At 39.9% G+C, this 15157-nt stretch overlaps 1 protein-coding gene and 1 non-coding gene across 2 annotated transcripts in view; one reads left to right on the plus strand and one right to left on the minus strand.

Moving 5' to 3' along the window:
- The window catches only part of AGBL4 (AGBL carboxypeptidase 4), a 1261847-nt gene that overhangs the window by 625090 nt on the left and 621600 nt on the right, over positions 1-15157 (minus strand). The window lies entirely within an intron of this gene.
- On the plus strand, positions 14762-14834 carry TRNAA-CGC (transfer RNA alanine (anticodon CGC)). Its single transcript has one exon. It is a non-coding gene; the product is annotated as a tRNA-Ala (tRNA).

The following is a 15157-nucleotide window of genomic DNA, read 5'->3' on the forward strand; positions in this document are numbered from 1 at the left end:
TTCCTCCAGGCACCCTTCTCTGACTCCTCCGGGCTGTATTAAATGCTTTTCTGATGAGCTCCCATATTCCCTTGTAGATTCTTAATCACTCTACTTGCAACTGAAAGTCTGATTGCCTTTTTCTGTATCAGTCCTACGCTCCAGCAACGCTCAGCACTATGAGTGGCAAACATAATGCATAGTCAGGCCACTCAAGATGGTTGCTCCCTTGCTCTCTGTAATCCCCTGCTCGACCAGTGCCGGCTTTACCTACGCCCTACTCACATGACTGACCTTCCTACATACTTGCCCTAGGCCCCAGCTAGTGATCGTTCTTATCAAAGGGCTGGTGAGGGGCCTGCCCTTCTGCTGGTTTCCCTGGTAACTAGTGAGCCAACCCGACATAACTCCCCCTATAACTGGCAATCTCCCCTTCCTCCCACCAGGAGCGAAGACTGCCACCATGTCCTGCCCACCATCCAACACACACGGTGGGGTGTGGCTCTACTACCTTGCTTCAGATGTGTAAGCTCCCCCATCCACTAAACCACTGATGTCTCTCTTGCTGACTCTGGGCTCTTTCTTCCATCTTGAAGCTGGGCAAGCACAGGCCTTGTAGGCCTGTGGGGAGCAGCCCAACACATAGATTCTCAGAAATATTTGTTAAATGAATAGCTGGATGAAAATAAAAATTTTAACTCCTTTTTAAAAAATATATACACATGAAGAAAGCCTAGGAGGCTCAGGGAAATTTTTGTCCTTTCCCATTGATAGTTAAAAAAATTGTTAATGGAGTGCTTCAGTAAGTAAACAAATAATCTATGGAACTGACTCCTGTCCTCTGACAGGGACAGAAAAAACAGTGTGGTAATTCTTTAAGGCAGTGTTGGGCAAATAAGTCCTTAAGAACACTAATTCCAGAAGATAGTCTGGGAAGAAACGAGGGAGAGAGCATCTATAGTCAAATAACTGTGGGAATGCTGTATGTGCTGGCCCGCTCTAAAGATTTACTATGTGTAATAGCACATTCCAATCTTATAAAAAGTCCTGCTGTAAAGAATCTGGCTAATTTATTTTTAATCCAGGATTCTCAAATTTATTTAAATATGAATCCTTCCTTTATATAACACCTATTAACATCTGTTTTGCAGAACACTTTGAGAAATGCTGGGTTTAAGAGATAATGCTTTCTGAGGAAGGAATTTCCTGCTCACGGTGAAGGTAAAAAGTAGGAAAAATACAGGAGGGAAAGAGACAATGAGACTAAAAAAAAACCTAATAAATACTAATAAAGTGTAACATTAATTGAACACTTACTACGTGGCAGATTACACCAAGTATTTTATATACATTAGTTTGTTTAACTTTTATAATAAGTTTAAGAAGTAGGTACTATTATTCCCACGTAAAAAAAAAGGGCTAAAGTTCAAGGAGGTTTAGTATGTGGTGGACAGCACCCTATCTATCTGGGTTACTTCAGACTCTCCCTCTTAACCACTATGCTACCACCACTGAATGACAAAAACCTTCCTTGTCTTGGTGGAGTAGGTAATGAAATGGGAACATTGCCTTCCTTTATTCTTCTTCCCTTCTCTCCCCATCTTTATTTACCCTTCCCTTCCATTCTTTTCTTCTTTCTCCCTTCCCTTCCTGCCTCAAACATCCTCTTGAGTGTCTGCTCTGTGTTAGTCACTGTGCTGGGTGGACCTGGGGTTTCAGAGATGAATCAGAACCAATTTCTCTTCTTGAAGGGCCTCTGGTCAAGCCCAGTAAGTCAATCAGCTTCCAAGACCTGGGACAGATTAACAGGAGAATGGGAAGGAAGATAATCCCATGGATTGCATCAAGAGCATCAGAAAGGCTAATAAGATTAGCATGGAAGGTCCACCTAGAGCTGCTTCCCACACATTTCTAAGGCTGGGTCCTTAGAAGAAGAGGTATTTGGCAAGCATGGGAGGAGGGAGTATAAAGTTTCATGTACAAATCACCAAATTAATGCTGTTTTTGTTAACTAGATTTATTAGCGAGACTTGGGGGTAAGCACACCTGTCCCCTATTTCAAATATTCCCTGGAGATTTGGAAGATGAGCAATACACTGATCTGGCCACATGCCAAGAAGCTCTCTGGGGAAACGAGTGTAAAATTTCACTCACATGGGGGTTACAAAATAAATATAATTCAGGGCAGAAAGAAACTTGGACCCTACCTAGAAACTTAAAAAAAAAATAATTCCCTGTACCTCTCTAGATCATAGTGTCAATCACACTGCTCTGTGTCTGCCTCCCAGTCAGGATGGGGAGGTCCATTGAAAACTAGAAATTTTAATTTTTTCTGTCCCCATCCCCGGCCTCTGGTACAGTGCCTGGTATATTATAGATGCTCAATGAATGCTTGAAGTAGGACAGATGAAAGGGGGGAGGTGGGGAAGAAGGGATGGAGGTGACTTGGATAAGACAATGGAGTCACAGAATATTATGGGAGGTTCAGGAGTTTGACCCCTGCATCCTCTGGTACAAGGTTCAGCTTCAAGAAGACACCTACCACATCCTCACAGCTGCCTCATGGTGCCCTTATCAACGAAGAATCTTGGGCTGACCTAGGGAAGCATTTCTGATCTCTCCTGTGGATAAGGAGTCTCAGGCCTGCCATCCTCCTTGTTGGAGATTGTCACTGAGGGAGGAGAGGTGAAGGTAAGGATCTACTTGAAATTCAACTAGTGCTGCATGAAGAATGATGTACATGAAAAATTGATCACGACTCTGCACCCAGGCAAATATTATTAATAATGCAGTATTTAAACATACAGTATATCTCCCTTAATGATGAAAAGAAACTCAAGGTCACCCCAAATAAAAGTAATTCCAATGAGACCAAAAGGAAGAGAGAACTTCTCCATGTGCATCACTCCACAATAGCTTCCTTTATACCACTACCTAGCAGAGTGAGTAGCCTTTCTATCAAGAGAGGGAGCAGAGCCCTTCTCAACAGGAATATTTCAAACCACTGCTTAGCAGAACCCAGGGGTACTAACCCCCCTTTTCTCAATCTCCTCATCTGTAAAATGGAGATAATAATACCCAAACAATGAGGCTGCTATAAGTATTATATGATTTATGTAATATATCAAGTTAAGCACACAGTAATATCTCTATAAATTTTAGTTTTCCTTTAATCTATCTGATTGAAACTGAAGTTACATAGAGAAGTAGTGAATTTTCAAAGACTAGGCATATATATTCCAAAGCAAAACAGAACTCATAGTACACACTTTCGGCATGTGTCCTGAGCACCGTCTCCCTTTTTCTGGGCCTTGGTTTCCATCTGCAAAATTAGGGGGCTTCTAGATGATCTCCCAGTCACCAAATTGCTACTCCAAATATTTGCAATCATGTAGATAAGACAAATTACTAAAAGCATGAGATCTGGAGTATTTTGACAGACCTGGGTTCGAATGCAGCTCCTCCACATACTTGCAGTAAGACCTTGGTCAAGGTACTTAACCCCTCTAAGCCCCAGATTACTGAGTGATAAACTGAGATAAAATAGTTCCCACCTTGGAGATTTATTTTGAGCACTAAGTAATCCAAGGTAACATTGCTAGTAAGGGGAAGATGTGGAAAGCAAGCCCAGCTCTGTTTAATTTCAAAGACCGTGCTCTTTCCATTGCAATAGTGGAAAATACCAACATAAACAAACATCTACAATGCCAGGCAGAGTAAAGTAGAAGCACAAGGCATTCTGCTGTTGAACGAGAGAGGCAGGAGGGATTAATGCTGTCTTTGAGTAAAAGTGGTAAGTTGTTTCATCAAGAAAAGAGCTCTGGAGTCAGAGGCCAGGGATTCAAAACACTTAACGTCTCTGGATCTCAGTTTCTTCTCCTGTAAAATAGGGACAGTAACAGTACCTGCTTTACAGAGTTAAGAGTATAGATGAGGTAAGGTATATAAACACTTAGCATAGTGCCCAGGACATAATAAAATCTCAATAAATGATAGCTATTGCTATTATTATAGTAGGTTCTTTTAATGACATGAAATTAAATAGTATTATTATAAATGATCAAAACATTCTCAAATGATATAAACAACCCACAAGATGCTGCCGACCCTAAAAGAATCAGAAGCCCAAACAGCATTTTTCCATGGCTTTCCAACTTCTTTATCACAAAAGAAAGTCTGGAAATTACCTGTTTTGGCCTTCAACCAGGCTCTATTCTCAGAGGTATTATTTACATTTCAGATTTATTATTGTCTTCTATGGTGCTGACATGAAATAACCTTCCATTCTCTTCCATGTTAAAAGAGTACAGTGTTTCTTGGCTCAATAAATAATTCAGGGCTATATTAATATTTTAAGAAGAATAAGCAATATATTTTAGACCCTAGAAAAACCATGAGGACTGAAATTAGTTATTGGTAGCTGAAAACTTAATTGAACCAACATATTGATTGTTTTTTCCTCCAGGTTTTATTGCCCACACAATGAAGAGGAGTGCCTGCTTCCATTCCGAATGCTGCATACTTAATTATATCTGCTGGATTTTGTTTTCATAGAAACTCAAAAGCATCCAACCATGAACTTAAATGCTTTTGCCCATCTGATGCTAAATACAGAACCACTCCCCTTTCCGTACAACAGTGCACTCTTCTTCACATACATTTTTTAAGGATAATGGATGCCATTTTCCCATAAATATCAGATTTCTGAGTTAGCACTTATAACCTAGCTAAAGAAGGAGAAAAGAAATATAATTTATTTTTACCTACTATGTCTCAGATCTTATGCATGTATGATCTTATTTAATCCTTAAAATAACCCTCCAGTGTAGATAATATCTTCTCTTTTTCCAGATGAAGAAATAGAGTTTCAAAGAGGCTGAGTAACTTGTCAAGGTCACCCAAAAAGTGCATCCAACCCTAAAATCCAAGTTCTTTCTTCTACACCAAGCTGCTTCATAGTACTAATAATGATAAAAATAGCTAAGAAATACGGAATATTTACAGTGTGCAAGGCACACTGTTTGAAGATTTTTATATGCATTAATTAATTTTTCCGACAATCCTTTGAGATAGGAGCTATTTTTATCCCATTCTACAGTTCAGGAAAATAAAGCTTAGGGAGTTGAAGAAGGGCTTTCCTGAGTTTCCCTGATATTAGGTGGAAAAGCCAGGATTTGAAGTCATACAGTCGGACTTCCAGGGTCCAGTCTCTTAACCATTACACACACCATACTCCTAGATACCAAAATCTAGGAAAATAGGGAAGTGGGTCTCCATCAGTAGGTAGATGAAGTAAGACCGAGGGGGTCATCTTCTCAGTTCCACATGGGACATTAAACAGATAAGTCACTGTGACAGGGAACTCACAAATGATGAGTTGGCAGTGTCAACAATGCCCATTTCTGGGTATGGTCTGGGATCTTTGCTGCAAACATGATCTCCCTAGTTGACCTGTCAAACTTGGCCTGCCCTGCAAAGGAGGAGTTCACCAGCGGCCTCTTTCCTATACTATGGTTATACCCTAACTTTTCTCAAACTGTAGCCACACGGGGTATTGCCTCTGCCATCTGCGATGACAGTTCCAGGATGAAGGAGAATGTGCCCAGAGTCAGGTAAATGGCCACATGATAAGCTGCTCTTCATTTGACAAAGTAGATCAGTTCTCAACATGGTAACTGTGCTGAATTTAAAAGAAAAATTGGAAATAAATCTTAGTTTTGGTAGAGCCACACACATGTAAGCATAACTTCATGCACTTTTGCATGTGCAAACACACACACACACACACACACACACACACAGATTCCTGGTCTTCTCATAGCCACTGGATACCTATAAGTACATGGCACAGTTGTTGCAGTCTGGATCTGGAAGCATGCCCTTTGTAAGAGAGACAAATCCATCTACTTATGGATGGGTTGACTTGGCTCAAGTGTGAGGAATCTCTATCAACGGATATTTGAGTACCTGCTAAGTGTCAGGCCCTAGGCTGAGTCTCTGATTCTTGTTTCCTACCGCAGCAGCTTCAACAATCTGAAATCAGTCTTTTGACTCCAGCCTGGCCATGGACTTCCAGATCACATATTTCCTTTTACTCAAACCATCAGGGTAACAGTTGCCTATCCTGACATTTGGGTTCATCCTGACCACAATCATGCCTAGAGTAGACAATAGATGAGAAACTGAACCCCAGATACTAATACAAGAGTTAAGTCAAAGTGCTGAGAAAAGGTTATTAAATGTAAATGACAATTTTCCTTAGACTTGAGTAACAAAATAGTGTATTAGCTATATACTGCTGTGTGACAAATTACTCTAAAACATATTCGCTTATAACTTTATTATCGCTCACATTTTCTGAGAGTCAGGAATCTGGGAGTGGCTTAGTAGGATTGTTTTAGTTCAGGGTCTCTCATGAGGTTTCAGTCAAGCTATCAGCCAAGGTTGCAGTCATCTGAAAACCTGGCTGATCCTGGAAGATCCACTTCCAAAGCTCATTTGCATGGCTATTGGCTGAAGGCTTCAGTTCCTCGCCACATGGTACATAAGCCTCTCCAAAGAAGTTCTCATGACATGGCAGTTGGCTTCACCCAGGGTGAAGAATCCAATGGAGAGAGAGAGAGAGAACCAAGATAGAACCTGTAGCGTCTTTTATAACCTTATCTCAACAGTGTTATCATACATACTCGCTCTGGTGCAATGTAGCTTGAGGATCATTAGGAGCCATTTTGAAGGCTGGTTACCATAAAATGCAAACAATACAATATAATCATTAGAAGGTAATTGAAAGATTATTTCTCAACCTTTAGTCTAAGATCCTTTGGAACACAGAAACAAATAAAAGAATTAATTTATGTTAATTGATTGTTGAATGAATTTAGTTCAAGTCAGGGCTGACTACACTTATGGTTTTCAAAGTTTCTTGAGATTTTCTTAGGTTTGAAAGATCAACCCCTCAGGTTCCTATAGATGAGGTCATCAGAGATACCTGAGCTCCCGTGATTACAATGGGCCAGAATCAGTACTAGTACTTACAGAATAATACGTTTCCTTCTCATCATTTGTTGAGTATCCGCTATATGCCTGGCACTTGGAATACACTAGTTTTTATTATTACAACCACTTGCCAATAGGGCTTTTAGGTCACGGTTTGCAGATGGCAAAATTGAGGCTCAGAGAGATAAATTGACTTGCCCAGAAAATCTGTGGCAGAGCAAAGTTTTAAACCCAAATCTAAAATAACTCCAAGGAGAGGAGTTTTTAAAGGAGTGTTTTCAGATAATTCCGTGGTGCCCCCATTGAAATGAGGTGAAAATATAATTTTTTGGCTTTTCAGATGTGATGGTACATTGTAGCTCCTCTTTGCTTCAAATTAATCTCTTTAACCAACATTAGTTGATGATTTGTGAAGATAAAGAAATGAGACTTTTAAAGTTATATTATATTTGTATGGAATGTTTTATATCCTTTCTCTATCCTAGCCTATCTCAACTATTCACAATAAGCATACAGAAACTTGTAGATTGTGTTTCCCCTCTGCAGAACTACAAGAAACATTCTGGTTCTACAGTATTAAAATTGATTTGGATGTTAACTGCTTGAAGCTTGAAGCAGGATATGAACCAGTTTTGATAATTGTATGGTATTCCCTCTCTCCCATGAGGCACCTGATATTCCCATGGAGAAATCAGCTGCATATTGGCCATCTTCAGCCAGAGTCTCTTGACTAGCATCTCTATTTTCTGACCACATACTTCAGATCACTGGCTCCCTCTATAAGAGTTGTCCTGTACCTCTTTTTCACATTGTTCTTCCTAGTTAATTCTATCATTATTACTTTTTTTCAACTCTTGCCGCCAACCTGATCCAAGCCACTGTCATCTCTCCCCTAGGCTACTAAATGATCTTTTTTGTTTCTTGTCATGAACTCTCTGATCTATGATCCACCTAGCAACCAGAATTCTCTTTTTCAAGATAGACACAATCATTTTAATCCCTTGTTTAAAACCCTCTCATGGCTTCCTATTATATTTAGAACAAAATCCAAACTCCTTTTCATGATCTTCAAGGCTCTGTATAATCTGAATTCTGCCTACCTCTCCAGGCTAATCTCATCTTTATTTTTTTTTTTCTTTTTCTTGCATACTGGTTTATTTCAATTACTCAAATGTTCTGCGTTCTTTCCCATCCCCGGGCCTTTGCAAATTCTGTTCCCTTTAGGCATAATGCTCTTCTGACTCTCTCTATGACAAGCTTCTTCTCATCTTTCAGGCCTCAGGTAAAATGTCCTATTCCTCCGAAAGGCATTCTCAGTCCCCTGTATCTAAAGTAGGTCTCCTATTTTCCTCTACCTTAGCATCTTGTTTAGTTCCATCCTAGCTCTTATCACACTCTATATTCATCTATTTATAGAGGCCTAGAACATAGTGGTAATAAATACAGATTCTGAAGTCAGACTGCCTGGATTTAATTCCTAGTTCTGCTATTTAACTGTGGCCCAAGGGCAGTTACTTACTTCTCTATGCCTGAGTTTCTTCATCAGTCCTAGTACCTATTTTACAGGGCTGTTATGATGATTAAACATAAAGTGCTTAGAACAGGATCTAGCATATAGTAAACACTCAATATTTGTTATTATTGTATATTTTGCTTCTGACCATAATACACATTCCATGAAAGCAGGGGCCATTGCTGGTCTTGCTCACCATTATGTCCTTAGTGTCTGGTACATTGTAGGCATTCAGTGGATCCTTGATGAGTATAGTGTGAAGTCTGTTCCTAGCATCATCAAGAGATAATGGATTTTACAACCAGATTTACCTGGATTCAAGTTCTGTTTCTTCCATGCTCTATGCTGAGTTATATCATATTGCTTTTTTCTCATCATGACCAACACCTGTAAAATTCCCCTACACTAGGCCTCTTATTGACACTGAACTATTACAAAATGTGTCTTTAACTTTTGCTCTCATATGACAGTAACACATAATATTCATGAGCATAGATGGGTTCTAGAGTCAGACTGCCTAAATTGTTAACCTGATTCCACCACTGATTCATTTGGCAAGATACTCAGCCTCTCTCGTGCTTCTTAGATTTCCTTGATTTTAAAATGAAGGTAAAAATAGTACTTACTTCATAGGGTCACTGTGGTAATTCAATGAATTAATACATGATAAATTCATAGAAGAGATCCTGGTATGCAGTAAACTCAATATGTTTAGTTCCTTGATACTCAGAGTGTGGTTCATAAACCAGTAGCATTGCCATCACCCTGAATCCTGTTGGAAATGCAGTATCTCAGGTCTCACCACCAAACTACTGAAACAGAATCTGCATTTTTTTTTTAATTTTTTTTTTTTTTTTTTTTGGCTGTGTTGGGTCTTCGTTTCTGTGCGAGGGCTTTCTCTAGCTGCGGCAAGCGGGGGCCACTCTTCATCGCGGTGTGCGGGCCTCTCAGTATCATGGCCTCTCTTTTTGCGGAGCACAGGCTCCAGACGCGCAGGCTCAGTAGTTGTGGCTCACGGGCCTAGTTGCTCCGCGGCATGTGGGATCTTCCCAGACCAGGGCTCGAACCCGTGTCCCCTGCATTGGCAGGCAGATTCTCAACCACTGCGCCACCAGGGAAGCCCCAGAATCTGCATTTAAATAAGCTCTCCAGGTAATCTACATGTGGATTAAAGATTGAAAAATGCTGACTTAGCTGACATCAGTTAACAGTCCCTCCCAGGATTCTGCTTCTTGAGAAAGAGCCACCTGAAAACTACTAACTTATTGTGTGGCCTTGAGAAAATTTCAATTTTTACACCTCTGAGCCTCATTTTCCTATCTGTAAAATGAAGATAAAATTACTCATCTAGTCAACAAGTACAATCTTACTGGCTATTTGATCTTGGGTAGTTACTCAACCTATCTGAGCCTCGTTCTTTTCTCACTTGGGCAACAGAGATAATAATAACATTCTCAGAGGATTATGAAAATTGAGATAATATATGTTAAGCACTTGGCACTATGGTCAATACATTGAATGCAACCAATAAATGTTAGTTACTATATTAACAAGTATCATAACAAACTATAATGATGATGATTATCTTTATGACATACCTCACTTTTTCATGATGTCCCTGAAAATTACTCTCTCCAGCATTTGGCATTCCCTTCTAAACATCTGCCAAATATTTCTGGAGATACTTTAAAAGGAACATCACATATTTGCATGTATAAATTCCAGAGTATATATGAGTCGCATGACATTATAGTTATTCTCAATAAATGTTTGATACATGAATAAATGAGCAAATGAATGAATGCTTCATATTTGTAAAGAATCAAGGGTGACGTTTACTCATTCTTGATTGTGAGAACAAAAATAAATCCTTCAACTTAGCATTCATATTTTTGTTCAGCTGAGCTTCCTTCAAATTGATCTCCCATGAATGCCCAAGCAGATCTACCATTCCAGCCAAACCAATTTAATAAGCTTATTCTTTGAACTGTGTATAGTAGTAGACAGAATTTGGGCTTTGAAATGTTTGATATGAATTTGAGTCATGACTCTTTCATTTACTACTTATGAGATCTAATGCAGGTCCCCTATCCTGTCTGAATTTTGGTTTTCTCCTCTGTAAAATAGAAATAATTAGTCCTCGATATTGTTGTGAGACTTCAGTGAGATGATACACAAAAAATTGATAGCACAGCAACTGACACATAATAGGCAATCAATAACTATGAGTTCCTTTGTTCTTTTGCTTGATACACCCTTTTGGAAAGTAATTCAGTAATATTTATCAATTCTCAGGAAGTCCATTTCTAGAAATTTTCCTCAGGAGATGACCCAAAAGAAGATAAATATTTATGTATCGTTATAATTTATCATGTCTGCATTTTTTTTTCTTTAATTTTTATTTATTTATTTAAATTTTATTTATTTATTTATTTATGGCTTGTGTTGGGTCTTCATTTCTGTGCGAGGGCTTTCTCTAGTTGCGGCAAGTGGGGGCCACTCTCCATCGTGGTGCGCGGGCCTCTCACTATCGCGGCCTCTCTTGTTGCGGAGCACAGGCTCCAGACGTGCAGGCTCAGTAATTGTGGCTCATGGGCCCAGTCGCTCCGCGGCATGTGGGATCTTCCCAGACCAGGGCTCGAACCCGTGTCCCCTGCATTGGCAGACAGATTCTCAACCACTGCGCCACCAGGGAAGCCCCATGTCTGCATTTTTAACGTGGCCCCTCTGCAACTGATAGATTGGTCCTCTCACAGTAAGCATTCATTCAGGGTAATTCTCTGAACTATTACAGTGTGTGCCTTATCATGCTGGTTTCTGGAGAAAGAATTCTTTCACACAGTCTTTCATTTATTCATTCAACAAATATTTATTTGAACGTTGATTATGTGCAAGGCAGAGTGAAAGAGAATAAAGAGTTGAAGAAAACACTTTCCCCTCTCATTAAGATTATAACGTGGTAAAAAATCCACTTTATTGAGCCACCATTCTCTGATTTAGACAAACTCTTACTCATTCCTTGGTCACAGTTCAAATGTTGCCTAAGCTATGATAGATTCTCTGACCTTCCTAGTAAGTAAAGTTCTTGGTTTCTTCCCTTTTGCGTCTATAGGATTCTGTTCATACATATTTTTAGGGCTAACACATTATACTTTGTGTGTATGTATGTTTACAAATATCTTGTCTCCTCCACTGGACTTTGAGCCCTTCAATTGCAGTGACTTCCCAATCTTGTTCAACTTGTAAAGGGCTTGACAAAAAAGCAGGTACTCATGTTCAATAAGTGTCTATTGAGTAAATGAATGAATGAATGAATAAAATCACACATTATAACAGTGATTTAATTCAAAATGTAGGATGTTTACTAAAAGAAGAATAAAGCCTTAAAGGAGTCTAGAGGAGGAAGAGCCCACCTGTTTTGGAAATCAGGAAAGGTTTAATGGAGAGGGTAGCATTTGATATGGGCCTTAAAAGATAAAAAGTATTTCAATAAAAAGGGAATAATAGGACATTGTGGGTCTGTAGGTCAGCCTGAGCAAAAGCACAGAGCTGGGGAAGTTGGGTGGGTATGGTTTGGAGAAATAGTATATGGTCCAGTTTGTGGAGATGTAGGAAATAAGACTGTGAAGGTAGGTTAGGATCCTATTTTGTAGGACCTTGAAAGCTGCAATGAAGGATTTATACTGAATTTTACAGGTTGTGTGACTGTGAGGGTGCCAAAGGATATGTTTTAGGAGGATAAAGTTACTCAGGAAATAGTTCTAGGAACATATCAATTACACCTAGATGTGGGAGTGGTGTGGGAGTGATAATGCAGGCACACCAGTGGAGAGACCAATTAGGAGTCTAGAGGAAGGGAACTCAGGTTAGAGTAGTGGGATAAAGCCCTGAACACTTATAGGAAGACCACCAGCTCAGCTGCCTTAGTTTTGAGGCACCAAGTATTACATGGAAACGTACCTCCCAAGTGTGCTCAGAGGCAATCCATTAAAGTCACTATCACCCAGTGGCCTGAGACCAGGATTTTTGTGTTGATGCAATGAAAAATGAATGAGGGGACTTTCCTGGTGGCCCAGTGGGTAGAACTCTGCATTCCCAATGCAGGGGGCCTGGGTTCTATCCCTGGTCAGGGAACTAGATCCTGCATGCATGCCACAGTGGAACCCGGCACAGCCAAAATAAATAAATGATTTTTTTTTTTAAATGAATGAGGCCCAGACTCTGCTTTCAGAGAGCTCTTTAGCCCAAGGAGGCGGCAAAGAGGCACACAAACAATTATAATCTTAGACAAACTGTGATGTGACAGAGGTGTAGCCAAAGTGCTACTAGAAGCCAGGGGTCCAGAGCTCTGGTTCTGAGGACCTGCTTTGTAATCTTTCTAGGCTGCGTTGCTCTGTATTCATGTCCAAGTCTGCTACTTAGTAAAGTTATAACTTCTGGAATGTCACTTTACATTCCTGGAATTCATTTTGTCACCTGTTACCTACTGATAGGCCAACCAAAATTATGTCTGCTTGCTTAAAATTTGGAATATCATCTACCTTTTATCTCCAGTCACTGTTCCCCACTCACCTGTGAGACACTCCACTGGTTTCATCTTCCCCCTGCACATTTGATTATTCAACTGAATGTGACCAGGGATTCTATAAGTTTCGAGCAACTAGAGATCTCAGCACATGAAGCTTTCTCAGCTCCCCACTGTGTGGTAGTTAGTGCCTTCTCAGGACTCTTTATTACTCTTGCCTTTCCATAAACAATCAGTAGTATGATACTTTAAAATAGCTCCTAAGTGGAACAATGTGTAATAAATAGTCCTGAAATGTCCCAGTCAATGTCATGTACATCAGGTTGCTTCTAACCAAAAATGTTAACACAGTTCAGTGAGGGTCAGATTAGTGAGGAAGGTAGATGATACTTCAAAATTTTAGACAGAGGAAAGAATTTCTGGAGGGGTACTAACAAGAGCAAAGGGGTGAAGGAAGAAATTGACATGGTACACGTATAGGACAGTAAGGAGCATTTCTAGATTCAGAAAGAAGGTTGTGTTGGAAATATCAAAGAAGAGAGTATGAGGAGAGAATCATCGGCTCAATGAGGAAATTCAGGGAGACAAATTTGACTTTACTTTAGCAAAGACATTTCCTTGGAAGGTAATGAGTGGCCATGGCTAGAAGAATACCAGTGGAGACCAAATGTCAACTTTGGAGAGTTGTTGTAGAGGATATTTCTAACTCAGCTAGGGAAATGCCATTAAGTCATGAACTCCAAAGTTGAAAGATAATTTAATGAGTAGCATATTTTTGATAAGGTGCTAAGAAGAGAGGGAGTAAATGGTACAGGAAGGGACAAGGGGAAGGAGGGAGGGAGGGAAGGAGAGAAGAAAGGAGAGGAGGAAGAGGAGGAACAAGGAAGGGGTGGTGGGAAGGAAGGAAAAAAGAAAGGAAGAAAAAGGCAGGAAAAGGACAAAAGGAGGGAGGAAGGGAGATTAAAAGGAGAGAGGTAGGGAAGGTGGAAAGAGATGTATAGTTGAGTCATATTCAGTGTTGGTTCACTGAGCATGGATCCTCTCAATTCATTACTGTTAATAATAATAAACTCTTGGGATCTATCCACCTGTGAATTTCTGATTATTTGACCAACCATGGGTAGTCTATGAATGCTTTTAGTCATAAGAAATAAGGAAGGAGGGCCCAGCTTCAAGTTCTGGACCCTTTCAAAAAGAGAAACAATAGCTAGCTAACAAGGCATCCTAACTAACTGCATCTTGTGAACTTTAAAAGTATCAGAGCAATTTAGTCTTTAAGAAACTGCATAAAATATTTTATCACATCCCTGCCTTGGTAACTTTAATAAACTGTGGTGCCTTCAGGGACCCAGATCCATATAAATTAACTGCCTCCAACTTGGAGCATCAGGGTCTTTATCTTTTGTCAGCTTAATTACGTGTTTAATTTTATTTTTAACATTTTAAAAAATGAGCCACACTAAGAGCAGCTTCAAATGTTTAATTAAACAAATGGATATTGTTATATCTGGCATGATCAAAACTCTCATTTGTCATGTTAATGTTTTATAGGAGCCAACAGCTCCAAGATGGTACTCAGGCAAGTTAGGCACTCAAAAGCCTGACTACTTTTCCAGAGTAATTTAGTGGTCTAACTTGGTTATGCAGCTATTTTGATACTAATTTGTGGCTGATTCCATCAGAGCTCCAGCATGCTATTAGATATTTACCTAACTTCTCTGTGCAGAAGTCTTTGCATGGTCGGGACTTCCCTGGTGGTCCAGTGGCTAAGACTCTGCGTTCGCAATGCAGGGAGCCCAGGTTCGATCCCTGGTCAAGGAGATAGATCCCGCATGCATGCCGCAACTAAAGATCCCATATGCCGTAACAAAGATCCTGCACGCGGCAAGGAAGATCCCGCATGCTGCAACTAAGACCCAGCACAGCCCTCCTCCCCGAAAAAAAAGAAAAAGAAAAAGAAGTCTGCATAGTGTAGATTGGAGACTTGAAAGGGGTAAAGTGGTATCATCCAGAATAATTTGACCTCCCATAGGCAAAACATCAGCCCATGGCCACTACTCCTCTTTATATTCTTTATATCTCCTGTAAAACCATTACTCTCACTTCCAAATAGGTCAACTTCATGCAGTTTCCAACCTGGCCCT

This window comes from Eschrichtius robustus, chromosome 3, assembly GCF_028021215.1.
Source record: "Eschrichtius robustus isolate mEscRob2 chromosome 3, mEscRob2.pri, whole genome shotgun sequence".
NCBI lineage: Eukaryota > Metazoa > Chordata > Mammalia > Artiodactyla > Eschrichtiidae > Eschrichtius > Eschrichtius robustus.